Consider the following 25246-nt stretch of genomic DNA (forward strand, 5'->3'; position numbering starts at 1 on the left):
GTGTCCTGGAGGAACGTCTGGAAGAACGTTAGTCTGCCGATCCACTCTATGGCCGTGGCGTCCACGTGGTATAGGGTAATAAATAATTTGGTTCCCACCAATGTACGACTGCACCGTATTGGTCTTTCTGACACGGACACCTGTACTCGGTGTGGTCTCCTGGATACCCTTGAACATCGATTCACCTGCTGTGGGCACCTTGCTAATTGGCGTTGGCTCAGGAAACAACTTGCTTTTGTCACTAGGTCTGCTGAAGCCGCTTATACTATTGACATCATCGTCCGGCCCGATTCTTCCTTTTTTCCGCGGACGAAGCTCCATACCGTCATGTGGTTGATTGGCCATTTCGTACATTTTGTCAACAGTTGTCATGAAGAGGATGGACACCTAGCGTTTCGGCAGTACATGCTTACTGCTTACTGGCAGCGCTTGCGATTGCCAGGCCTCCGAGATGATTTTGCCAATATGCTTAGCCTGACCTTTGAAAGAGAGGGTGTTGGCTAAGGTCACCTGTGTGAGCCATTTTCTTTTATACTGTTTCTGATTTTGCCGCCTTTATGTATGTTTCTTCTCTACACCAGGACTGAAGTTTTCGTGTTTTAACCTTTATTTCAGTAAGCAGTCTACATTATATAGTCATGTTTTAGGATTTTAATTTCAGTACTGTACTTCTTTTGAAGTGGCTGTGTGGTGGATATTCAAAAAAAAAAAAAAAAAAAAAAAAATGTTGGGAGAGCGTTAGACTGAAGATCTAAAGGTCCCTGGTTCGATCCCGGGTTTCGGCAGGTATTCGTTTTAGTCTCAAAAAAAAAAGTTGGGAGAGCGTTAGACTGAAGATCTAAAGGTCCCTGGTTCGATCCCGGGTTTCGGCAGGTATTCATTTTGATGCGACGCCAATGGAATTACTCTGCGTTTGTGATAATGCAACTACCGCTGACAACAAAAATGACTCTCTCCTGTAGCTGTTCTGGTTGCCTAGTGCATGCCGTAAGAGGAACTCACTAGACAACTAACTCCCTTAGAAGCAAAAGGATTAAAAATATCCTACCGACTGCATTCCTTTTTCTGTGTCAGGTGGTGAAGAACGTCTTCAACGGAACCGTGAAATGAGCGAAAACGTGGGAAACATTGCATTCGAAATGCTTGTGAATTTTCCAATTGCCCAGTGAGTGTCGACAAAACACAAAAAAAAAAAAAAGTGGTAGAGCACTGGTCTCGTAAACCAGGGGTCGTGAGTTCGAACCTCACAGAAGGCATTCATTTTTTAAACCTTCCTGCAAGGAGCGGAGCTATCTCGAGCAGCATCTAACACATGGCAGTACACTGAATGAAAGGAATGTTCTACAACCTATGACAAGTATTCTACTGGCCTCAGAGGTTTTCTGAATGCATAGGTTGAACATTGGTTTGTATGCATTTTGTAGTATAATGTCATGCTTGGCGATTTCATTCGTTTACGAGCCTCGCTACAGTGTGCATGCACGTTATCCATGTGAAGAGGCGTAAGCAAATGCTACCATTCTGCGAGATTCCTGCAGAAGGTATACGAATTGCGTTGATATACAGAGCACAAGGGAGCCAAAGTCAAGGCCTCCGTGGCGCAATCGGCTAGCGCGTTCGGCTGTTAACCGAAAGGTTGGTGGTTCGAGCCCACCCGGGGGCGAAATCGTTTTAACCGGCACCGAGGTGAGGACATACGTCAACTTTGTTAGAGATACACAGCTAGTGTGACAATTTGGCTGCGTTTGAGTGATGCCACAGAGCCTTATACACATTCAGCCAAGTGACACTGTAGGTAAAAACATGGCCCTACACAGACGTTCTACTGTTTTCCTTTTTATTCGTCATGTGTGACACTGCAGTAGAGGGACGCCCACTACAAAAGACGCATTCTTTACATTCAATTTCAGCATATACGTCGCGAGTGCCATATGACAGGGCCTGTCTCTCGATGTCGATTTGTATTTGGTGTCTCTTAAGTGTCGGTCTGCAGTAGGCCGCTGTTGGCCGAGCGACGTGCAGTCGCCTTACATGAAGCCCCATGGGCAACGCCAGTGCCACTGTGGACAACAGCATACTGTAGCTAGAGAGACGAGCCGAAAGGCGCATTTCGCAGTCGAGCCACGCTGTCCCACAAGCTGTGCACTAGGTCAGGATTGTGCAGACCGCAAACTTTTGGTGGGCCGACGCTCGTCGTCGATCGCAAGGGCGAAACATTCAAGAGATTTGGAAAACGGCAATGTGGACACCCCCAGCAGCAGCTGTGTGCCAAATCCGATATCTGGTCGAGGGCTGCAAGATTCAGTATGATGAAGTACCAATTTGGGGATAGCTCACTAACGCTAAGCTGCCGCCTTCTTAGCTCAGTGACAGTTCCGCTTTAGACGCCGTGCAGTGTGGACGTGCCTAGTCTTCCGCTCCGCCGTAGCGTTACGTATAGTGGACTATCGTTTTTGTTTACGTGTTGTGTTGCAACTTCTGTGAGTGTTTCTCCGTCGTTGTTTCGTACCTTGTGTTTTTTTTTCTGTCCTTATTTCAGTGTTTTTTGTGTAGCGGTTTCGACCGCATATTTTGAAAATGTCGTCCCAGGTTATTCCTCGTCAGGCTACAGTTAGTTTTGCTTTTGACAAGTCAACCCGCCATGTGCAACCTAGTTCTCTTGAGATTCATGATTGGTTGGTAGATACCTTTGGTGTTCATTCGGATCAGGTGCACACTGCTTATTTTGATACCGAACTGTATGTTTTCTTTGTTAAGTTTATGGACCCACTTCAGGTTGATAAAATTCTTTCTAAATATGGTCATCAAGTTCTCTTTCGGCATCGGGATGATTCTGTAAGTACCGTGCTGCTTTCCAATGCTTCCATCACGTATACCAATGTTCGTGTTTACAACCTTCCACCGGAGGTGGATAATGTCTATCTTAAGGAGGGTCTACAGAAGTATGGTGATGTAAAGAGCATTCGCCTTGAACGCTGGTCAAGCCAACATCGCCTGCAATGTTACAGTGGTATTCGTTCAGTCGAAATGCACGTTAAGCAGAATATTCCATCTCACCTGCAGATCGGTGGATATCGTGTCCATGTAACATATAGTGGTCAGGTTGGCACCTGTTTTTTGTGCAATGAAAGTGGTCACGTGCGTACCGACTGTCCGCGGAGAGTTTTTGTTTTAAAAAATTCTCTCGAACAGCGTCGCAAGTTAACGGTCGCTGACCTCGTTGCAGGTGGTTCTGCTCTTGGTGTAGCACAGTCCAGTGGTAGTAGCGCCCCTCCACAGGTTTTGCGCACCCCTGATACAGAATTTCCTCCTTTGCGTGCTAAATCTGATGTTGTTCCGTCTGTCCCTCAGGTGGGTGTGCCACTTTTGAATAATAAGAGGCGTCGCCCACACGATGGAAATAGTACGGATGAGGATCTCCCTGAGAAGCCCCAGTCCGAGCGACCGGCATCCTCCGAGCCACTGTGTACTGTAGCTGCTCCCTGCCCTCCTGAGGTAGCGGTTCCGGTGGCGGCTGCTGGCGCCCCTCCGGCCTCCGACGCAGCTTCTCTCCAGTCGGGTCGTCGGTCGGGCCTGTTGGCGCCGTCTTCCGAACCGACTTCGATGTCACAACAAGTGGAGCCGCGACAACTTCCTGCTTCGCTGCCCCATACCTCTGCCAGCGGAGCTGCTCCGCTTCCTTCCAACTCTGCGGCCTCGGACCATCCTGCTCACGTTTCGCCTCCGTGCAGTCCATGTTTGCCGGAAGCTAGTGCAGGTGTTGACCATTCCGTTTTGTCGGATGTTTCCCCCGCGACCCCGGATCCCGCATGTGGACCGGCGCGGGTGGTGTCGGATACAGAACTGGACCCTCCTACGTCACCGGCGGCTGAAGTTTCCTTGCCCGTCAGCCGGCGCAAGTTACGCGTTCAGCCGAACGTTAATGCTGTTCGTAAAAAGCCGAAACGTAAGGGATCCGCGGAACGGGGTAGCAGTCCCCCTCCCTCGGATGCCTCTGTCACCCCTGCTATGGACTGTGACGCTGGTGCGTCGGTGTAGGTGATTTGTTTTCTCGCTTTTCTCTCTATGGTTCAAGCATACACCTTTCTTACCTTAAATGTTAACCGTATTGAGTCCGACGTTCGCATTGCCTCTTTGCGGCAGTTTATTTACGACGCCTGTGCGGACGTAGTGTTTTTGCAGGAAGTGTTGTTTTCTGATCTCTCTCTACCTGGATTTCAAACTGTTTTTAATGTCGCGCCGGAATATTCAACAGGAACTGCTCTTTTCTTTCGAGAGGGCATTCCTATTACTGACATTGAATTCCTTGACTCTGGCCGTGGGATTGGTTGTCGTCTTTTTGATCTCCGCCTCGTTGTTTTGTATGCCCCCTCTGGTTCGGGTCACACTGTGGCTCGATCGCGCTTTTATAAAGAAGAGCTTATTTATCTTTTGCGCCAGAGTCCTCGGAGTCTCCTGCTCGGAGGCGATTTTAATTGTGTTTTACGCCCTGCAGACCAGTCCCCCAATTTTAATTATTGCCGTGATTTACATGACTTAGTTCGTACGATGCATCTGCGTGATGTTTGGGAACACAAATATCCAACCCTGGTGAAATATACGTTTTTTACCGCGTCCTCATGCAGTAGACTCGACAGATTCTATTTATCTGATTTTTTATGTGATAAAATTCTTTCTGTCGATGTTATTCCTACTAGTTTTTCTGACCATTGTGCTTTTACTGCAACTGTAAATCTTAGTCGCCAACCTGCAAAACTTTATCGTTCCCAGTGGATGTTAAATGTTTCCCACCTTGCCGACAGTGCTATGGATGATGTTATAAGTAGCGTGTGGGAGCGATGTCTTCGCTCTGTCCCGCGATACCCCTCCTTGCTGGTTTGGTGGACTGCGTTTGCCAAGCCCAAGATTCGTCAGACTTTGATTTTCTACTGTGCTGCTAGGACGCGTGATTTTAAGAACACGTATGAATATTACTACTCTGTCCTGCGTGAACTATATGACGCGGCGGGTACCTCTCCACTGCGGATCCATGATGTTCGTCGTATTAAAGCCAAGCTCTTGAGCCTTAAACGACGACAGATGGATGGTCTGCGAGTTAAGTCGAAACCTCACTCTCTTGTTGAAGGTGAACTGACATCCTTGTACCACCTGCTACGGCATCAGACTCGTCGTCGTCGCTCCTTCATCTCTTCTCTTACGGTGGATGATGGGCGACAGCTTATTGCACAGGAGGAAATGGTTCGTGCTCTTCATCAGTATTACACTAGTCTATATTCTGCCGATGATTCTGGTGAGTCTCTTTCGGATGATGTCTTTGGGGATCTAACTGCGACGATCGCGCCTGACGCGAACGGCGAATTTCTCCGGGAGTTCCAGGTAGATGATGTTTTCGATTTTATTGCTCGCTCTCCGTCCAGTAAATCGCCGGGTCCAGACGGCCTGCCTAAAGAATTTTATCTCCGTTTTTGGCCTCTTTTGGGTGACATTTTTACGCAGATTTTAAATGAGATTGTCAGGGGGATGGATGTGCCTGCCGATTTTAAAGTAGGGAAAATTGTTTTAATCCCGAAGTCCTCTGGTCGTTTATCTGCTGCCAATCTTCGTCCGCTCACATTGCTGAATTTTGACTATAAGACAGCTGCTAGAGCGCTCAATAGCCGGTTGTCTTCTCTGCTTCGGGGTGTGATTGGTGCACATCAATGTTGTTTTCATGATAGATCTATTCTGACACCAGTAGCCGAATATCGGGATGTTGTCTCGGTTGCGGCGGTTACAAACGTACATTGTGCCTTTGCCTTCCTTGATTTTTATAAGGCTTTTGATCACGTCAGTCATGTGTTTTTAGATCGTGTTTTAGGTACAATAGGTTTTAACGCTTCATCACGTGGTGTTCTTGGCAATTTGTATAGGGGAATAACAGCTCGGGTGTCAGTCAATGGGCAGCTGACGCCGCCCATTGCTATCCGCCGCGGAGTGCCTCAGGGTAGTCCGCTCTCTATGTCTTTATTCGTATTGTCCCTGGAACCGCTGCTTCGAACTATTGCTCTCAAGCTTCAGGGTATGTCCCTCTCTGGTGGGAAGCTCTCTGTTAAGGCATATGCGGATGATGTCGTTGTTCTCCTCCGTCAACGTGATGATATCCCGTTGTTGAAAGGGGCAGTTGATGCATACTGTCGTGTCTCTGGAGCGCGTCTCAATCAGGGTAAATGTAAGTTCCTTGATATTCGAGGATTTCGCGATGCTGACGTCCCTTGGGCCACTTTTGTCGATCGCCATACGTCCTTGGGGATTATCATTGATCGGTGTCCTCTAAAAATGGCGGCTCTCAATTGGAAATCTGTCACCGAGAAGATACAGGGGGCTCTGATGGTCCATGAGCAGCGCTCTGCTACCATTTTGCAAAAAGTCAGAATTTTAGACACCTACGTTCTATGTAAAGCTTATTATGTTGCTCAGCTGTTCCCACTTCCCATGATGGTGGCGAAAAGGTTGCGCCAATTGTCTAGCAGGTTTATATGGAAGGGCCATCTATTCAAGTTACGTTACGAGGTAATGACGAAACCGCGTCTCTCCGGAGGCTTGGGCCTCTCTGACATTACTCGCAAGGCGTCTGCTTTGTACGTCCGCCGAACGACTCTAATTGTTACGCAAGAAGTGACTTCCATTACATCCAGGCTTTTTACTGTTGTGCGTCCGGCGAGCCTTTCTCCACCTGTCGATGTCGGACGCCTAAATTTTAAGTTGAAACACATTCGGGAATTTTACATTGCGGTGAGTTACCTCGGTGACGTCTTCTTGCGGCGACCGGTGCCAACGACCAAGGGCTTGATTGCCCGCTGGGAGGGGCTGGCCGGTCCCAATCCAATAGAACTGGCGTCTCCATCTGTGTCCTGGAGGAACGTCTGGAAGAACGTTAGTCTGCCGATCCACTCTATGGCCGTGGCGTCCACGTGGTATAGGGTAATAAATAATTTGGTTCCCACCAATGTACGACTGCACCGTATTGGTCTTTCTGACACGGACACCTGTACTCGGTGTGGTCTCCTGGATACCCTTGAACATCGATTCACCTGCTGTGGGCACCTTGCTAATTGGCGTTGGCTCAGGAAACAACTTGCCTTTGTCACTAGGTCTGCTGAAGCCGCTTATACTATTGACATCATCGTCCGGCCCGATTCTTCCTTTTTTCCGCGGACGAAGCTCCATACCGTCATGTGGTTGATTGGCCATTTCGTACATTTTGTCAACAGTTGTCATGAAGAGGATGGACACCTAGCGTTTCGGCAGTACATGCTTACTGCTTACTGGCAGCGCTTGCGATTGCCAGGCCTCCGAAATGATTTTGCCAATATGCTTAGCCTGACATTTGAAAGAGAGGGTGTTGGCTAAGGTCACCTGTGTGAGCCATTTTCTTTTATACTGTTTCTGGATTTGCCGCCTTTATGTATGTTTCTTCTCTACACCAGGACTGAAGTTTTCGTGTTTTAATCTTTATTTCAGTCAGTAGTCTACATTATAAAGTCATGTTTTAGGATTTTAATTCCAGTCAAAAAAAAAAAAAAAAAAAAAAAAAAAAAAAAAAAAAAAAGTGGTAGAGCACTGGTTTCGTAAACCAGGGGTCGTGAGTTCGAACCTCACAGAAGGCATTCATTTTTTAAACCTTCCTGCAAGGAGCGGAGCTATCTCGAGCAGCATCTAACACATGGCAGTACACTGAATGAAAGGGATGTTCTACAACCTATGACAAGTATTCTACTGGCCTCAGAGGTTTTCTGAATGCATAGGTTGAACATTGGTTTGTATGCATTTTGTAGTATAATGTCATGCTTGGCGATGTCATTCGTTTACGAGCCTCGCTACAGTGTGCATGCACGTTATCCATGTGAAGAGGCGTAAGCAAATGCTACCATTCTGCGAGATTCCTGCAGAAGGTATACGAATTGCGTTGATATACAGAGCACAAGGGAGCCAAAGTCAAGGCCTCCGTGGCGCAATCGGCTAGCGCGTTCGGCTGTTAACCGAAAGGTTGGTGGTTCGAGCCCACCCGGGGGCGAAATCGTTTTAACCGGCACCGAGGTGAGGACATACGTCAACTTTGTTAGAGATACACAGCTAGTGTGACAATTTGGCTGCGTTTGAGTGATGCCACAGAGCCTTATACACATTCAGCCAAGTGACACTGTAGGTAAAAACATGGCCCTACACAGACGTTCTACTGTTTTCCTTTTTATTCGTCATGTGTGACACTGCAGTAGAGGGACGCCCACTACAAAAGACGCATTCTTTACATTCAATTTCAGCATATACGTCGCGAGTGCCATATGACAGGGCCTGTCTCTCGATGTCGATTTGTATTTGGTGTCTCTTAAGTGTCGGTCTGCAGTAGGCCGCTGTTGGCCGAGCGACGTGCAGTCGCCTTACATGAAGCCCCATGGGCAACGCCAGTGCCACTGTGGACAACAGCATACTGTAGCCAGAGAGACGAGCCGAAAGGCGCATTTCGCAGTCGAGCCACGCTGTCCCACAAGCTGTGCACTAGGTCAGGATTGTGCAGACCGCAAACTTTTGGTGGGCCGACGCTCGTCGTCGATCGCAAGGGCGAAACATTCAAGAGATTTGGAAAACGGCAATGTGGACACCCCCAGCAGCAGCTGTGTGCCAAATCCGATATCTGGTCGAGGGCTGCAAGATTCAGTATGATGAAGTACCAATTTGGGGATAGCTCACAAACGCTAAGCTGCCGCCTTCTTAGCTCAGTGGTAGAGCACTGGTCTCGTAAACCAGGGGTCGTGAGTTCGAACCTCACAGAAGGCATTCATTTTTTAAACCTTCCTGCAAGGAGCGGAGCTATCTCGAGCAGCATCTAACACATGGCAGTACACTGAATGAAAGGAATGTTCTACAACCTATGACAAGTATTCTACTGGCCTCAGAGGTTTTCTGAATGCATAGGTTGAACATTGGTTTGTATGCATTTTGTAGTATAATGTCATGCTTGGCGATGTCATTCGTTTACGAGCCTCGCTACAGTGTGCATGCACGTTATCCATGTGAAGAGGCGTAAGCAAATGCTACCATTCTGCGAGATTCCTGCAGAAGGTATACGAATTGCGTTGATATACAGAGCACAAGGGAGCCAAAGTCAAGGCCTCCGTGGCGCAATCGGCTAGCGCGTTCGGCTGTTAACCGAAAGGTTGGTGGTTCGAGCCCACCCGGGGGCGAAATCGTTTTAACCGGCACCGAGGTGAGGACATACGTCAACTTTGTTAGAGATACACAGCTAGTGTGACAATTTGGCTGCGTTTGAGTGATGCCACAGAGCCTTATACACATTCAGCCAAGTGACACTGTAGGTAAAAACATGGCCCTACACAGACGTTCTACTGTTTTCCTTTTTATTCGTCATGTGTGACACTGCAGTAGAGGGACGCCCACTACAAAAGACGCATTCTTTACATTCAATTTCAGCATATACGTCGCGAGTGCCATATGACAGGGCCTGTCTCTCGATGTCGATTTGTATTTGGTGTCTCTTAAGTGTCGGTCTGCAGTAGGCCGCTGTTGGCCGAGCGACGTGCAGTCGCCTTACATGAAGCCCCATGGGCAACGCCAGTGCCACTGTGGACAACAGCATACTGTAGCCAGAGAGACGAGCCGAAAGGCGCATTTCGCAGTCGAGCCACGCTGTCCCACAAGCTGTGCACTAGGTCAGGATTGTGCAGACCGCAAACTTTTAGTGGGCCGACGCTCGTCGTCGATCGCAAGGGCGAAACATTCAAGAGATTTGGAAAACGGCAATGTGGACACCCCCAGCAGCAGCTGTGTGCCAAATCCGATATCTGGTCGAGGGCTGCAAGATTCAGTATGATGAAGTACCAATTTGGGGATAGCTCACAAACGCTAAGCTGCCGCCTTCTTAGCTCAGTGGCAGTTCCGCTTTAGACGCCGTGCAGTGTGGACGTGCCTAGTCTTCCGCTCCGCCGTAGCGTTACGTATAGTGGACTATCGTTTTTGTTACGTGTTGTGTTGCAACTTCTGTGAGTGTTTCTCCGTCGTTGTTTCGTACCTTGTGTTACTTTCTGTCCTTATTTCAGTGTTTTTTGTGTAGCGGTTTCGACCGCATATTTTGAAAATGTCGTCCCAGGTTATTCCTCGTCAGGCTACAGTTAGTTTTGCTTTTGACAAGTCAACCCGCCATGTGCAACCTAGTTCTCTTGAGATTCATGATTGGTTGGTAGATACCTTTGGTGTTCATTCGGATCAGGTGCACACTGCTTATTTTGATACCGAACTGTATGTTTTCTTTGTTAAGTTTATGGACCCACTTCAGGTTGATAAAATTCTTTCTAAATATGGTCATCAAGTTCTCTTTCGGCATCGGGATGATTCTGTAAGTACCGTGCTGCTTTCCAATGCTTCCATCACGTATACCAATGTTCGTGTTTACAACCTTCCACCGGAGGTGGATAATGTCTATCTTAAGGAGGGTCTACAGAAGTATGGTGATGTAAAGAGCATTCGCCTTGAACGCTGGTCAAGCCAACATCGCCTGCAATGTTACAGTGGTATTCGTTCAGTCGAAATGCACGTTAAGCAGAATATTCCATCTCACCTGCAGATCGGTGGATATCGTGTCCATGTAACATATAGTGGTCAGGTTGGCACCTGTTTTTTGTGCAATGAAAGTGGTCACGTGCGTACCGACTGTCCGCGGAGAGTTTTTGTTTTAAAAAATTCTCTCGAACAGCGTCGCAAGTTAACGGTCGCTGACCTCGTTGCAGGTGGTTCTGCTCTTGGTGTAGCACAGTCCAGTGGTAGTAGCGCCCCGCCACAGGTTTTGCGCACCCCTGATAGAGAATTTCCTCCTTTGCGTGCTAAATCTGATGTTGTTCCGTCTGTCCCTCAGGTGGGTGTGCCACTTTTGAATAATAAGAGGCGTCGCCCACACGATGGAAATAGTACGGATGAGGATCTCCCTGAGATGCCCCAGTCCGAGCGACCGGCATCCTCCGAGCCACTGTGTACTGTAGCTGCTCCCTGCCCTCCTGAGGTAGCGGTTCCGGTGGCGGCTGCTGGCGCCCCTCCGGCCTCCGACGCAGCTTCTCTCGAGTCGGGTCGTCGGTCGGGCCTGTTGGCGCCGTCTTCCGAACCGACTTCGATGTCACAACAAGTGGAGCCGCGACAACTTCCTGCTTCGCTGCCCCATACCTCTGCCAGCGGAGCTGCTCCGCTTCCTTCCAACTCTGCGGCCTCGGACCTTCCTGCTCACGTTTCGCCTCCGTGCAGTCCATGTTTGCCGGAAGCTAGTGCAGGTGTTGACCATTCCGTTTTGTCGGATGTTTCCCCCGCGACCCCGGATCCCGCATGTGGACCGGCGCGGGTGGTGTCGGATACAGAACTTGACCCTCCTACGTCACCGGCGGCTGAAGTTTCCTTGCCCGTCAGCCGACGCAAGTTACGCGTTCAGCCGAACGTTAATGCTGTTCGTAAAAAACCGAAACGTAAGGGATCCGCGGAACGGGGTAGCAGTCCCCCTCCCTCGGATGCCTCCGTCACCCCTGCTATGGACTGTGACGCTGGTGTGTCGGTGTAGGTGATTTGTTTTCTCGCTTTTCTCTCTATGGTTCAAGCATACACCTTTCTTACCTTAAATGTTAACCGTATTGAGTCCGACGTTCGCATTGCCTCTTTGCGGCAGTTTATTTACGACGCCTGTGCGGACGTAGTGTTTTTGCAGGAAGTGTTGTTTTCTGATCTCTCTCTACCTGGATTTCAAACTGTTTTTAATGTCGCGCCGGAATATTCAACAGGAACTGCTCTTTTCTTTCGAGAGGGCATTCCTATTACTGACATTGAATTCCTTGACTCTGGCCGTGGGATTGGTTGTCGTCTTTTTGATCTCCGCCTCGTTGTTTTGTATGCCCCCTCTGGTTCGGGTCACACTGTGGCTCGATCGCGCTTTTATAAAGAAGAGCTTATTTATCTTTTGCGCCAGAGTCCTCGGAGTCTCCTGCTCGGAGGCGATTTTAATTGTGTTTTACGCCCTGCAGACCAGTCCCCCAATTTTAATTATTGCCGTGATTTACATGACTTAGTTCGTACGATGCATCTGCGTGATGTTTGGGAACACAAATATCCAACCCTGGTGAAATATACGTTTTTTACCGCGTCCTCATGCAGTAGACTCGACAGATTCTATTTATCTGATTTTTTATGTGATAAAATTCTTTCTGTCGATGTTATTCCTACTAGTTTTTCTGACCATTGTGCTTTTACTGCAACTGTAAATCTTAGTCGCCAACCTGCAAAACTTTATCGTTCCCAGTGGATGTTAAATGTTTCCCACCTTGCCGACAGTGCTATGGATGATGTTATAAGTGGCGTGTGGGAGCGATGTCTTCGCTCTGTCCCGCGATACCCCTCCTTGCTGGTTTGGTGGACTGCGTTTGCCAAGCCCAAGATTCGTCAGACTTTGATTTTCTACTGTGCTGCTAGGACGCGTGATTTTAAGAACACGTATGAATATTACTACTCTGTCCTGCGTGAACTATATGACGCGGCGGGTACCTCTCCACTGCGGATCCATGATGTTCGTCGTATTAAAGCCAAGCTCTTGAGCCTTAAACGACGACAGATGGATGGTCTGCGAGTTAAGTCGAAACCTCACTCTCTTGTTGAAGGTGAACTGACATCCTTGTACCACCTGCTACGGCATCAGACTCGTCGTCGTCGCTCCTTCATCTCTTCTCTTACGGTGGATGATGGGCGACAGCTTAGTGCACAGGAGGAAATGGTTCGTGCTCTTCATCAGTATTACACTAGTCTCTATTCTGCCGATGATTCTGGTGAGTCTCTTTCGGATGATGTCTTTGGGGATCTAACTGCGACGATCGCGCCTGACGCGAACGGCGAATTTCTCCGGGAGTTCCAGGTAGATGATGTTTTCGATTTTATTGCTCGCTCTCCGTCCAGTAAATCGCCGGGTCCAGACGGCCTGCCTAAAGAATTTTATCTCCGTTTTTGGCCTCTTTTGGGTGGCATTTTTACGCAGATTTTAAATGAGATTGTCAGAGGGATGGATGTGCCTGCCGATTTTAAAGTAGGGAAAATTGTTTTTAATTCCGAAGTCCTCTGGTCGTTTATCTGCTGCAAATCTTCGTCCGCTCACATTGCTGAATTTTGACTATAAAAAAAAAAAAAAAAAAAAAAAAAAAAAAAAAAAAAAAAAAAGTGGTAGAGCACTGGTCTCGTAAACCAGGGGTCGTGAGTTCGAACCTCACAGAAGGCATTCATTTTTTAAACCTTCCTGCAAGGAGCGGAGCTATCTCGAGCAGCATCTAACACATGGCAGTACACTGAATGAAAGGAATGTTCTACAACCTATGACAAGTATTCTACTGGCCTCAGAGGTTTTCTGAATGCATAGGTTGAACATTGGTTTGTATGCATTTTGTAGTATAATGTCATGCTTGGCGATGTCATTCGTTTACGAGCCTCGCTACAGTGTGCATGCACGTTATCCATGTGAAGAGGCGTAAGCAAATGCTACCATTCTGCGAGATTCCTGCAGAAGGTATACGAATTGCGTTGATATACAGAGCACAAGGGAGCCAAAGTCAAGGCCTCCGTGGCGCAATCGGCTAGCGCGTTCGGCTGTTAACCGAAAGGTTGGTGGTTCGAGCCCACCCGGGGGCGAAATCGTTTTAACCGGCACCGAGGTGAGGACATACGTCAACTTTGTTAGAGATACACAGCTAGTGTGACAATTTGGCTGCGTTTGAGTGATGCCACAGAGCCTTATACACATTCAGCCAAGTGACACTGTAGGTAAAAACATGGCCCTACACAGACGTTCTACTGTTTTCCTTTTTATTCGTCATGTGTGACACTGCAGTAGAGGGACGCCCACTACAAAAGACGCATTCTTTACATTCAATTTCAGCATATACGTCGCGAGTGCCATATGACAGGGCCTGTCTCTCGATGTCGATTTGTATTTGGTGTCTCTTAAGTGTCGGTCTGCAGTAGGCCGCTGTTGGCCGAGCGACGTGCAGTCGCCTTACATGAAGCCCCATGGGCAACGCCAGTGCCACTGTGGACAACAGCATACTGTAGCCAGAGAGACGAGCCGAAAGGCGCATTTCGCAGTCGAGCCACGCTGTCCCACAAGCTGTGCACTAGGTCAGGATTGTGCAGACCGCAAACTTTTAGTGGGCCGACGCTCGTCGTCGATCGCAAGGGCGAAACATTCAAGAGATTTGGAAAACGGCAATGTGGACACCCCCAGCAGCAGCTGTGTGCCAAATCCGATATCTGGTCGAGGGCTGCAAGATTCAGTATGATGAAGTACCAATTTGGGGATAGCTCACAAACGCTAAGCTGCCGCATTCTTAGCTCAGTGGTAGAGCACTGGTCTCGTAAACCAGGGGTCGTGAGTTCGAACCTCACAGAAGGCATTCATTTTTTAAACCTTCCTGCAAGGAGCGGAGCTATCTCGAGCAGCATCTAACACATGGCAGTACACTGAATGAAAGGGATGTCCTACAACCTATGACAAGTATTCTACTGGCCTCAGAGGTTTTCTGAATGCATAGGTTGAACATTGGTTTGTATGCATTTTGTAGTATAATGTCATGCTTGGCGATGTCATTCGTTTACGAGCCTCGCTACAGTGTGCATGCACGTTATCCATGTGAAGAGGCGTAAGCAAATGCTACCATTCTGCGAGATTCCTGCAGAAGGTATACGAATTGCGTTGATATACAGAGCACAAGGGAGCCAAAGTCAAGGCCTCCGTGGCGCAATCGGCTAGCGCGTTCGGCTGTTAACCGAAAGGTTGGTGGTTCGAGCCCACCCGGGGGCGAAATCGTTTTAACCGGCACCGAGGTGAGGACATACGTCAACTTTGTTAGAGATACACAGCTAGTGTGACAATTTGGCTGCGTTTGAGTGATGCCACAGAGCCTTATACACATTCAGCCAAGTGACACTGTAGGTAAAAACATGGCCCTACACAGACGTTCTACTGTTTTCCTTTTTATTCGTCATGTGTGACACTGCAGTAGAGGGACGCCCACTACAAAAGACGCATTCTTTACATTCAATTTCAGCATATACGTTGCGAGTGCCATATGACAGGGCCTGTCTCTCGATGTCGATTTGTATTTGGTGTCTCTTAAGTGTCGGTCTGCAGTAGGCCGCTGTTGGCCGAGCGACGTGCAGTCGCCTTACATGAAGCCCCATGGGCAACGCCAGTGCCACTGTGGACAACAGCATACTGTAGCCAGAGAGACGAGCCGAAAGGCGCATTTCGCAGTCGAGCCACGCTGTCCCACAAGCTGTGCACTAGGTCAGGATTGTGCAGACCGCAAACTTTTAGTGGGCCGACGCTCGTCGTCGATCGCAAGGGCGAAACATTCAAGAGATTTGGAAAACGGCAATGTGGACACCCCCAGCAGCAGCTGTGTGCCAAATCCGATATCTGGTCGAGGGCTGCAAGATTCAGTATGATGAAGTACCAATTTGGGGATAGCTCACAAACGCTAAGCTGCCGCCTTCTTAGCTCAGTGGTAGAGCACTGGTCTCGTAAACCAGGGGTCGTGAGTTCGAACCTCACAGAAGGCATTCATTTTTTAAACCTTCCTGCAAGGAGCGGAGCTATCTCGAGCAGCATCTAACACATGGCAGTACACTGAATGAAAGGAATGTTCTACAACCTATGACAAGTATTCTACTGGCCTCAGAGGTTTTCTGAATGCATAGGTTGAACATTGGTTTGTATGCATTTTGTAGTATAATGTCATGCTTGGCGATGTCATTCGTTTACGAGCCTCGCTACAGTGTGCATGCACGTTATCCATGTGAAGAGGCGTAAGCAAATGCTACCATTCTGCGAGATTCCTGCAGAAGGTATACGAATTGCGTTGATATACAGAGCACAAGGGAGCCAAAGTCAAGGCCTCCGTGGCGCAATCGGCTAGCGCGTTCGGCTGTTAACCGAAAGGTTGGTGGTTCGAGCCCACCCGGGGGCGAAATCGTTTTAACCGGCACCGAGGTGAGGACATACGTCAACTTTGTTAGAGATACACAGCTAGTGTGACAATTTGGCTGCGTTTGAGTGATGCCACAGAGCCTTATACACATTCAGCCAAGTGACACTGTAGGTAAAAACATGGCCCTACACAGACGTTCTACTGTTTTCCTTTTTATTCGTCATGTGTGACACTGCAGTAGAGGGACGCCCACTACAAAAGACGCATTCTTTACATTCAATTTCAGCATATACGTCGCGAGTGCCATATGACAGGGCCTGTCTCTCGATGTCGATTTGTATTTGGTGTCTCTTAAGTGTCGGTCTGCAGTAGGCCGCTGTTGGCCGAGCGACGTGCAGTCGCCTTACATGAAGCCCCATGGGCAACGCCAGTGCCACTGTGGACAACAGCATACTGTAGCCAGAGAGACGAGCCGAAAGGCGCATTTCGCAGTCGAGCCACGCTGTCCCACAAGCTGTGCACTAGGTCAGGATTGTGCAGACCGCAAACTTTTAGTGGGCCGACGCTCGTCGTCGATCGCAAGGGCGAAACATTCAAGAGATTTGGAAAACGGCAATGTGGACACCCCCAGCAGCAGCTGTGTGCCAAATCCGATATCTGGTCGAGGGCTGCAAGATTCAGTATGATGAAGTACCAATTTGGGGATAGCTCACAAACGCTAAGCTGCCGCATTCTTAGCTCAGTGGTAGAGCACTGGTCTCGTAAACCAGGGGTCGTGAGTTCGAACCTCACAGAAGGCATTCATTTTTTAAACCTTCCTGCAAGGAGCGGAGCTATCTCGAGCAGCATCTAACACATGGCAGTACACTGAATGAAAGGGATGTCCTACAACCTATGACAAGTATTCTACTGGCCTCAGAGGTTTTCTGAATGCATAGGTTGAACATTGGTTTGTATGCATTTTGTAGTATAATGTCATGCTTGGCGATGTCATTCGTTTACGAGCCTCGCTACAGTGTGCATGCACGTTATCCATGTGAAGAGGCGTAAGCAAATGCTACCATTCTGCGAGATTCCTGCAGAAGGTATACGAATTGCGTTGATATACAGAGCACAAGGGAGCCAAAGTCAAGGCCTCCGTGGCGCAATCGGCTAGCGCGTTCGGCTGTTAACCGAAAGGTTGGTGGTTCGAGCCCACCCGGGGGCGAAATCGTTTTAACCGGCACCGAGGTGAGGACATACGTCAACTTTGTTAGAGATACACAGCTAGTGTGACAATTTGGCTGCGTTTGAGTGATGCCACAGAGCCTTATACACATTCAGCCAAGTGACACTGTAGGTAAAAACATGGCCCTACACAGACGTTCTACTGTTTTCCTTTTTATTCGTCATGTGTGACACTGCAGTAGAGGGACGCCCACTACAAAAGACGCATTCTTTACATTCAATTTCAGCATATACGTTGCGAGTGCCATATGACAGGGCCTGTCTCTCGATGTCGATTTGTATTTGGTGTCTCTTAAGTGTCGGTCTGCAGTAGGCCGCTGTTGGCCGAGCGACGTGCAGTCGCCTTACATGAAGCCCCATGGGCAACGCCAGTGCCACTGTGGACAACAGCATACTGTAGCCAGAGAGACGAGCCGAAAGGCGCATTTCGCAGTCGAGCCACGCTGTCCCACAAGCTGTGCACTAGGTCAGGATTGTGCAGACCGCAAACTTTTAGTGGGCCGACGCTCGTCGTCGATCGCAAGGGCGAAACATTCAAGAGATTTGGAAAACGGCAATGTGGACACCCCCAGCAGCAGCTGTGTGCCAAATCCGATATCTGGTCGAGGGCTGCAAGATTCAGTATGATGAAGTACCAATTTGGGGATAGCTCACAAACGCTAAGCTGCCGCCTTCTTAGCTCAGTGGTAGAGCACTGGTCTCGTAAACCAGGGGTCGTGAGTTCGAACCTCACAGAAGGCATTCATTTTTTAAACCTTCCTGCAAGGAGCTGAGCTATCTCGAGCAGCATCTAACACATGGCAGTACACTGAATGAAAGGAATGTTCTACAACCTATGACAAGTATTCTACTGGCCTCAGAGGTTTTCTGAATGCATAGGTTGAACATTGGTTTGTATGCATTTTGTAGTATAATGTCATGCTTGGCGATGTCATTCGTTTACGAGCCTCGCTACAGTGTGCATGCACGTTATCCATGTGAAGAGGCGTAAGCAAATGCTACCATTCTGCGAGATTCCTGCAGAAGGTATACGAATTGCGTTGATATACAGAGCACAAGGGAGCCAAAGTCAAGGCCTCCGTGGCGCAATCGGCTAGCGCGTTCGGCTGTTAACCGAAAGGTTGGTGGTTCGAGCCCACCCGGGGGCGAAATCGTTTTAACCGGCACCGAGGTGAGGACATACGTCAACTTTGTTAGAGATACACAGCTAGTGTGACAATTTGGCTGCGTTTGAGTGATGCCACAGAGCCTTATACACATTCAGCCAAGTGACACTGTAGGTAAAAACATGGCCCTACACAGACGTTCTACTGTTTTCCTTTTTATTCGTCATGTGTGACACTGCAGTAGAGGGACGCCCACTACAAAAGACGCATTCTTTACATTCAATTTCAGCATATACGTCGCGAGTGCCATATGACAGGGCCTGTCTCTCGATGTCGATTTGTATTTGGTGTCTCTTAAGTGTCGGTCTGCAGTAGGCCGCTGTTGGCCGAGCGACGTGCAGTCGCCTTACATGAAGCCCCATGGGCAACGCCAGTGCCACTGTGGACAACAGCATACTGTAGCCAGAGAGACGAGCCGAAAGGCGCATTTCGCAGTCGAGCCACGCTGTCCCACAAGCTGTGCACTAGGTCAGGATTGTGCAGACCGCAAACTTTTAGTGGGCCGACGCTCGTCGTCGATCGCAAGGGCGAAACATTCAAGAGATTTGGAAAACGGCAATGTGGACACCCCCAGCAGCAGCTGTGTGCCAAATCCGATATCTGGTCGAGGGCTGCAAGATTCAGTATGATGAAGTACCAATTTGGGGATAGCTCACAAACGCTAAGCTGCCGCCTTCTTAGCTCAGTGGTAATAGGTTTTAACGCTTCATCACGTGGTGTTCTTGGCAATTTGTACAGGGGAATAACAGCTCGGGTGTCAGTCAATGGGCAGCTGACGCCGCCCATTGCTATCCGCCGCGGAGTGCCTCAGGGTAGTCCGCTCTCTATGTCTTTATTCGTTTTGTCCCTGGAACCGCTGCTTCGGACTATTGCTCTCAAGCTTCAGGGTATGTCCCTCTCTGGTGGGAAGCTCTCGGTTAAGGCATATGCGGATGATGTCGTTGTTCTCCTCCGTCAACGAGATGATATCCCGTTGTTGAAAGGGGCAGTTGATGCATACTGTCGTGTCTCTGGAGCGCGTCTCAATCAGGGTAAATGTAAGTTCCTTGATATTCGAGGATTTCGCGATGCTGACGTCCCTTGGGCCACTTTTGTCGATCGCCATACGTCCTTGGGGATTATCATTGATCGGTGTCCTCTAAAAATGGCGGCTCTCAATTGGAAATCTGTCACCGAGAAGATACAGGGGGCTCTGATGGTCCATGAGCAGCGCTCTGCTACCATTTTGCAAAAAGTCAGAATTTTAGACACCTACGTCCTATGTAAAGCTTATTATGTTGCTCAGCTGTTCCCACTTCCCATGATGGTGGCGAAAAGGTTGCGCCAATTGTCTAGCAGGTTTATATGGAAGGGCCATCTATTCAAGTTACGTTACGAGGTAATGACGAAACCGCGTCTCTCCGGAGGCCTGGGCCTCTCTGACATTACTCGCAAGGCGTCTGCTTTGTACGTCCGCCGAACGACTCTAATTGTTACGCAAGAAGTGACTTCAATTACATCCAGGCTTTTTACTGTTGTGCGTCCGGCGAGCCTTGCTCCACCTGTCGATGTCGGACGCCTAAATTTTAAGTTGAAACACATTCGGGAATTTTACATTGCGGTGAGTTACCTCGGTGACGTCTTCTTGCGGCGACCGGTGCCAACGACCAAGAGCTTGATTGCCCGCTGGGAGGGGCTGGCCAGTCCCAATCCAATAGAACTGGCGTCTCCATCCGTGTCCTGGAGGAACGTCTGGAAGAACGTTAGTCTGCCGATCCACTCTATGGCCGTGGCGTCCACGTGGTATAGGGTAATAAATAATTTGGTTCCCACCAATGTACGACTGCACCGTATTGGTCTTTCTGACACGGACACCTGTACTCGGTGTGGTCTCCTGGATACCCTTGAACATCGATTCACCTGCTGTGGGCACCTTGCTAATTGGCGTTGGCTCAGGAAACAACTTGCTTTTGTCACTAGGTCTGCTGAAGCCGCTTATACTATTGACATCATCGTCCGGCCCGATTCTTCCTTTTTTCCGCGGACGAAGCTCCATACCGTCATGTGGTTGATTGGCCATTTCGTACATTTTGTCAACAGTTGTCATGAAGAGGATGGACACCTAGCGTTTCGGCAGTACATGCTTACTGCTTACTGGCAGCGCTTGCGATTGCCAGGCCTCCGAGATGATTTTGCCAATATGCTTAGCCTGACATTTGAAAGAGAGGGTGTTGGCTAAGGTCACCTGTGTGAGCCATTTTCTTTTATACTGTTTCTGAATTTGCCGCCTTTATGTATGTCTCTTCTCTACACCAGGACTGAAGTTTTCGTGTTTTAACCTTTATTTCTGTAAGCAGTCTACATTATATAGTCATGTTTTAGGATTTTAATTTCAGTACTGTACTTCTTTTGAAGTGGCTGTGTGGTGGATATTCTTTAATATTTTTTTCAATAGATATATTCGTTCGAGTGGTAGAGTGTCTGCTTCAAAAAAAAAAAAAAAAAAAAAGTAGTATAGTGGTTAGTATCCCCGCCTGACACGCGGGAGACCGGGGTTCGATTCCCCGCCGGGGAGATGCGATTTTTATATCGCGAAGGTTGCGCGTGTGGCCCGAAAAAGCATTACCGTTGTGATCAAGGAATGTAATTGCTAAAAAATCGTAAGAAAGTCTGAAAAAAAAAAAAAAAAAAAAAAAAAAAAAAAAAAAAAAAAAGTGGTTAAGGCGTTGGACTGCTAATCCAATGTGCTCTGCACGCGTGGGTTCGAATCCCATCCTCGTCGATGAATTTTACGTGAAGCACGCGTTTGCGGTCACTCCTTCTCCGTGCGAAACGCCAAAAAAAAAAAAAAAAAAAAAAAAAAGTGGTAGAGCACTGGTCTCGTAAACCAGGGGTCGTGAGTTCGAACCTCACAGAAGGCATTCATTTTTTAAACCTTCCTGCAAGGAGCGGAGCTATCTCGAGCAGCATCTAACACATGGCAGTACACTGAATGAAAGGAATGTTCTACAACCTATGACAAGTATTCTACTGGCCTCAGAGGTTTTCTGAATGCATAGGTTGAACATTGGTTTGTATGCATTTTGTAGTATAATGTCATGCTTGGCGATGTCATTCGTTTACGAGCCTCGCTACAGTGTGCATGCACGTTATCCATGTGAAGAGGCGTAAGCAAATGCTACCATTCTGCGAGATTCCTGCAGAAGGTATACGAATTGCGTTGATATACAGAGCACAAGGGAGCCAAAGTCAAGGTCTCCGTGGCGCAATCGGCTAGCGCGTTCGGCTGTTAACCGAAAGGTTGGTGGTTCGAGCCCACCCGGGGGCGAAATCGTTTTAACCGGCACCGAGGTGAGGACATACGTCAACTTTGTTAGAGATACACAGCTAGTGTGACAATTTGGCTGCGTTTGAGTGATGCCACAGAGCCTTATACACATTCAGCCAAGTGACACTGTAGGTAAAAACATGGCCCTACACAGACGTTCTACTGTTTTCCTTTTTATTCGTCATGTGTGACACTGCAGTAGAGGGACGCCCACTACAAAAGACGCATTCTTTACATTCAATTTCAGCATATACGTCGCGAGTGCCATATGACAGGGCCTGTCTCTCGATGTCGATTTGTATTTGGTGTCTCTTAAGTGTCGGTCTGCAGTAGGCCGCTGTTGGCCGAGCGACGTGCAGTCGCCTTACATGAAGCCCCATGGGCAACGCCAGTGCCACTGTGGACAACAGCATACTGTAGCCAGAGAGACGAGCCGAAAGGCGCATTTCGCAGTCGAGCCACGCTGTCCCACAAGCTGTGCACTAGGTCAGGATTGTGCAGACCGCAAACTTTTAGTGGGCCGACGCTCGTCGTCGATCGCAAGGGCGAAACATTCAAGAGATTTGGAAAACGGCAATGTGGACACCCCCAGCAGCAGCTGTGTGCCAAATCCGATATCTGGTCGAGGGCTGCAAGATTCAGTATGATGAAGTACCAATTTGGGGATAGCTCACAAACGCTAAGCTGCCGCATTCTTAGCTCAGTGGTAGAGCACTGGTCTCGTAAACCAGGGGTCGTGAGTTCGAACCTCACAGAAGGCATTCATTTTTTAAACCTTCCTGCAAGGAGCGGAGCTATCTCGAGCAGCATCTAACACATGGCAGTACACTGAATGAAAGGGATGTCCTACAACCTATGACAAGTATTCTACTGGCCTCAGAGGTTTTCTGAATGCATAGGTTGAACATTGGTTTGTATGCATTTTGTAGTATAATGTCATGCTTGGCGATGTCATTCGTTTACGAGCCTCGCTACAGTGTGCATGCACGTTATCCATGTGAAGAGGCGTAAGCAAATGCTACCATTCTGCGAGATTCCTGCAGAAGGTATACGAATTGCGTTGATATACAGAGCACAAGGGAGCCAAAGTCAAGGCCTCCGTGGCGCAATCGGCTAGCGCGTTCGGCTGTTAACCGAAAGGTTGGTGGTTCGAGCCCACCCGGGGGCGAAATCGTTTTAACCGGCACCGAGGTGAGGACATACGTCAACTTTGTTAGAGATACACAGCTAGTGTGACAATTTGGCTGCGTTTGAGTGATGCCACAGAGCCTTATACACATTCAGCCAAGTGACACTGTAGGTAAAAACATGGCCCTACACAGACGTTCTACTGTTTTCCTTTTTATTCGTCATGTGTGACACTGCAGTAGAGGGACGCCCACTACAAAAGACGCATTCTTTACATTCAATTTCAGCATATACGTCGCGAGTGCCATATGACAGGGCCTGTCTCTCGATGTCGATTTGTATTTGGTGTCTCTTAAGTGTCGGTCTGCAGTAGGCCGCTGTTGGCCGAGCGACGTGCAGTCGCCTTACATGAAGCCCCATGGGCAACGCCAGTGCCACTGTGGACAACAGCATACTGTAGCCAGAGAGACGAGCCGAAAGGCGCATTTCGCAGTCGAGCCACGCTGTCCCACAAGCTGTGCACTAGGTCAGGATTGTGCAGACCGCAAACTTTTAGTGGGCCGACGCTCGTCGTCGATCGCAAGGGCGAAACATTCAAGAGATTTGGAAAACGGCAATGTGGACACCCCCAGCAGCAGCTGTGTGCCAAATCCGATATCTGGTCGAGGGCTGCAAGATTCAGTATGATGAAGTACCAATTTGGGGATAGCTCACAAACGCTAAGCTGCCGCCTTCTTAGCTCAGTGGTAGAGCACTGGTCTCGTAAACCAGGGGTCGTGAGTTCGAACCTCACAGAAGGCATTCATTTTTTAAACCTTCCTGCAAGGAGCGGAGCTATCTCGAGCAGCATCTAACACATGGCAGTACACTGAATGAAAGGAATGTTCTACAACCTATGACAAGTATTCTACTGGCCTCAGAGGTTTTCTGAATGCATAGGTTGAACATTGGTTTGTATGCATTTTGTAGTATAATGTCATGCTTGGCGATGTCATTCGTTTACGAGCCTCGCTACAGTGTGCATGCACGTTATCCATGTGAAGAGGCGTAAGCAAATGCTACCATTCTGCGAGATTCCTGCAGAAGGTATACGAATTGCGTTGATATACAGAGCACAAGGGAGCCAAAGTCAAGGCCTCCGTGGCGCAATCGGCTAGCGCGTTCGGCTGTTAACCGAAAGGTTGGTGGTTCGAGCCCACCCGGGGGCGAAATCGTTTTAACCGGCACCGAGGTGAGGACATACGTCAACTTTGTTAGAGATACACAGCTAGTGTGACAATTTGGCTGCGTTTGAGTGATGCCACAGAGCCTTATACACATTCAGCCAAGTGACACTGTAGGTAAAAACATGGCCCTACACAGACGTTCTACTGTTTTCCTTTTTATTCGTCATGTGTGACACTGCAGTAGAGGGACGCCCACTACAAAAGACGCATTCTTTACATTCAATTTCAGCATATACGTCGCGAGTGCCATATGACAGGGCCTGTCTCTCGATGTCGATTTGTATTTGGTGTCTCTTAAGTGTCGGTCTGCAGTAGGCCGCTGTTGGCCGAGCGACGTGCAGTCGCCTTACATGAAGCCCCATGGGCAACGCCAGTGCCACTGTGGACAACAGCATACTGTAGCCAGAGAGACGAGCCGAAAGGCGCATTTCGCAGTCGAGCCACGCTGTCCCACAAGCTGTGCACTAGGTCAGGATTGTGCAGACCGCAAACTTTTGGTGGGCCGACGCTCGTCGTCGATCGCAAGGGCGAAACATTCAAGAGATTTGGAAAACGGCAATGTGGACACCCCCAGCAGCAGCTGTGTGCCAAATCCGATATCTGGTCGAGGGCTGCAAGATTCAGTATGATGAAGTACCAATTTGGGGATAGCTCACAAACGCTAAGCTGCCGCCTTCTTAGCTCAGTGGTAGAGCACTGGTCTCGTAAACCAGGGGTCGTGAGTTCGAACCTCACAGAAGGCATTCATTTTTTAAACCTTCCTGCAAGGAGCGGAGCTATCTCGAGCAGCATCTAACACATGGCAGTACACTGAATGAAAGGGATGTCCTACAACCTATGACAAGTATTCTACTGGCCTCAGAGGTTTTCTGAATGCATAGGTTGAACATTGGTTTGTATGCATTTTGTAGTATAATGTCATGCTTGGCGATGTCATTCGTTTACGAGCCTCGCTACAGTGTGCATGCACGTTATCCATGTGAAGAGGCGTAAGCAAATGCTACCATTCTGCGAGATTCCTGCAGAAGGTATACGAATTGCGTTGATATACAGAGCACAAGGGAGCCAAAGTCAAGGCCTCCGTGGCGCAATCGGCTAGCGCGTTCGGCTGTTAACCGAAAGGTTGGTGGTTCGAGCCCACCCGGGGGCGAAATCGTTTTAACCGGCACCGAGGTGAGGACATACGTCAACTTTGTTAGA

The 25246-nt window shown here is 48.7% G+C and overlaps 20 non-coding genes across 20 annotated transcripts; all 20 read left to right on the forward strand.

The window, feature by feature from the left end:
• Nucleotides 1–1589: 1589 nt before the first annotated feature.
• On the forward strand, nucleotides 1590–1663 carry Trnan-guu. The gene has a single exon. It is a non-coding gene; the product is annotated as a tRNA-Asn (tRNA).
• Nucleotides 1664–7979: 6316 nt separating this feature from the next.
• On the forward strand, nucleotides 7980–8053 carry Trnan-guu. Its single transcript has one exon. It is a non-coding gene; the product is annotated as a tRNA-Asn (tRNA).
• A 689-nt stretch (nucleotides 8054–8742) lies between these two features.
• On the forward strand, nucleotides 8743–8814 carry Trnat-cgu. Its single transcript has one exon. It is a non-coding gene; the product is annotated as a tRNA-Thr (tRNA).
• A 333-nt stretch (nucleotides 8815–9147) lies between these two features.
• On the forward strand, nucleotides 9148–9221 carry Trnan-guu. The gene has a single exon. It is a non-coding gene; the product is annotated as a tRNA-Asn (tRNA).
• A 4400-nt stretch (nucleotides 9222–13621) lies between these two features.
• Trnan-guu lies at nucleotides 13622–13695 on the forward strand. Its single transcript has one exon. It is a non-coding gene; the product is annotated as a tRNA-Asn (tRNA).
• A 689-nt stretch (nucleotides 13696–14384) lies between these two features.
• On the forward strand, nucleotides 14385–14456 carry Trnat-cgu. The gene has a single exon. It is a non-coding gene; the product is annotated as a tRNA-Thr (tRNA).
• A 333-nt stretch (nucleotides 14457–14789) lies between these two features.
• Nucleotides 14790–14863, forward strand: Trnan-guu. Its single transcript has one exon. It is a non-coding gene; the product is annotated as a tRNA-Asn (tRNA).
• Nucleotides 14864–15552: 689 nt separating this feature from the next.
• Nucleotides 15553–15624, forward strand: Trnat-cgu. Its single transcript has one exon. It is a non-coding gene; the product is annotated as a tRNA-Thr (tRNA).
• A 333-nt stretch (nucleotides 15625–15957) lies between these two features.
• Trnan-guu lies at nucleotides 15958–16031 on the forward strand. Its single transcript has one exon. It is a non-coding gene; the product is annotated as a tRNA-Asn (tRNA).
• A 689-nt stretch (nucleotides 16032–16720) lies between these two features.
• Trnat-cgu lies at nucleotides 16721–16792 on the forward strand. Its single transcript has one exon. It is a non-coding gene; the product is annotated as a tRNA-Thr (tRNA).
• Nucleotides 16793–17125: 333 nt separating this feature from the next.
• Trnan-guu lies at nucleotides 17126–17199 on the forward strand. The gene has a single exon. It is a non-coding gene; the product is annotated as a tRNA-Asn (tRNA).
• A 689-nt stretch (nucleotides 17200–17888) lies between these two features.
• On the forward strand, nucleotides 17889–17960 carry Trnat-cgu. The gene has a single exon. It is a non-coding gene; the product is annotated as a tRNA-Thr (tRNA).
• Nucleotides 17961–18293: 333 nt separating this feature from the next.
• Trnan-guu lies at nucleotides 18294–18367 on the forward strand. Its single transcript has one exon. It is a non-coding gene; the product is annotated as a tRNA-Asn (tRNA).
• A 3251-nt stretch (nucleotides 18368–21618) lies between these two features.
• Trnan-guu lies at nucleotides 21619–21692 on the forward strand. The gene has a single exon. It is a non-coding gene; the product is annotated as a tRNA-Asn (tRNA).
• Nucleotides 21693–22381: 689 nt separating this feature from the next.
• Trnat-cgu lies at nucleotides 22382–22453 on the forward strand. The gene has a single exon. It is a non-coding gene; the product is annotated as a tRNA-Thr (tRNA).
• A 333-nt stretch (nucleotides 22454–22786) lies between these two features.
• Nucleotides 22787–22860, forward strand: Trnan-guu. Its single transcript has one exon. It is a non-coding gene; the product is annotated as a tRNA-Asn (tRNA).
• A 689-nt stretch (nucleotides 22861–23549) lies between these two features.
• Nucleotides 23550–23621, forward strand: Trnat-cgu. Its single transcript has one exon. It is a non-coding gene; the product is annotated as a tRNA-Thr (tRNA).
• A 333-nt stretch (nucleotides 23622–23954) lies between these two features.
• Trnan-guu lies at nucleotides 23955–24028 on the forward strand. Its single transcript has one exon. It is a non-coding gene; the product is annotated as a tRNA-Asn (tRNA).
• A 689-nt stretch (nucleotides 24029–24717) lies between these two features.
• On the forward strand, nucleotides 24718–24789 carry Trnat-cgu. Its single transcript has one exon. It is a non-coding gene; the product is annotated as a tRNA-Thr (tRNA).
• Nucleotides 24790–25122: 333 nt separating this feature from the next.
• On the forward strand, nucleotides 25123–25196 carry Trnan-guu. Its single transcript has one exon. It is a non-coding gene; the product is annotated as a tRNA-Asn (tRNA).
• The last annotated feature ends 50 nt before the right edge of the window (nucleotides 25197–25246 follow it).

This window comes from Schistocerca piceifrons, chromosome 5, assembly GCF_021461385.2.
Source record: "Schistocerca piceifrons isolate TAMUIC-IGC-003096 chromosome 5, iqSchPice1.1, whole genome shotgun sequence".
NCBI classification, from domain to species: domain Eukaryota; kingdom Metazoa; phylum Arthropoda; class Insecta; order Orthoptera; family Acrididae; genus Schistocerca; species Schistocerca piceifrons.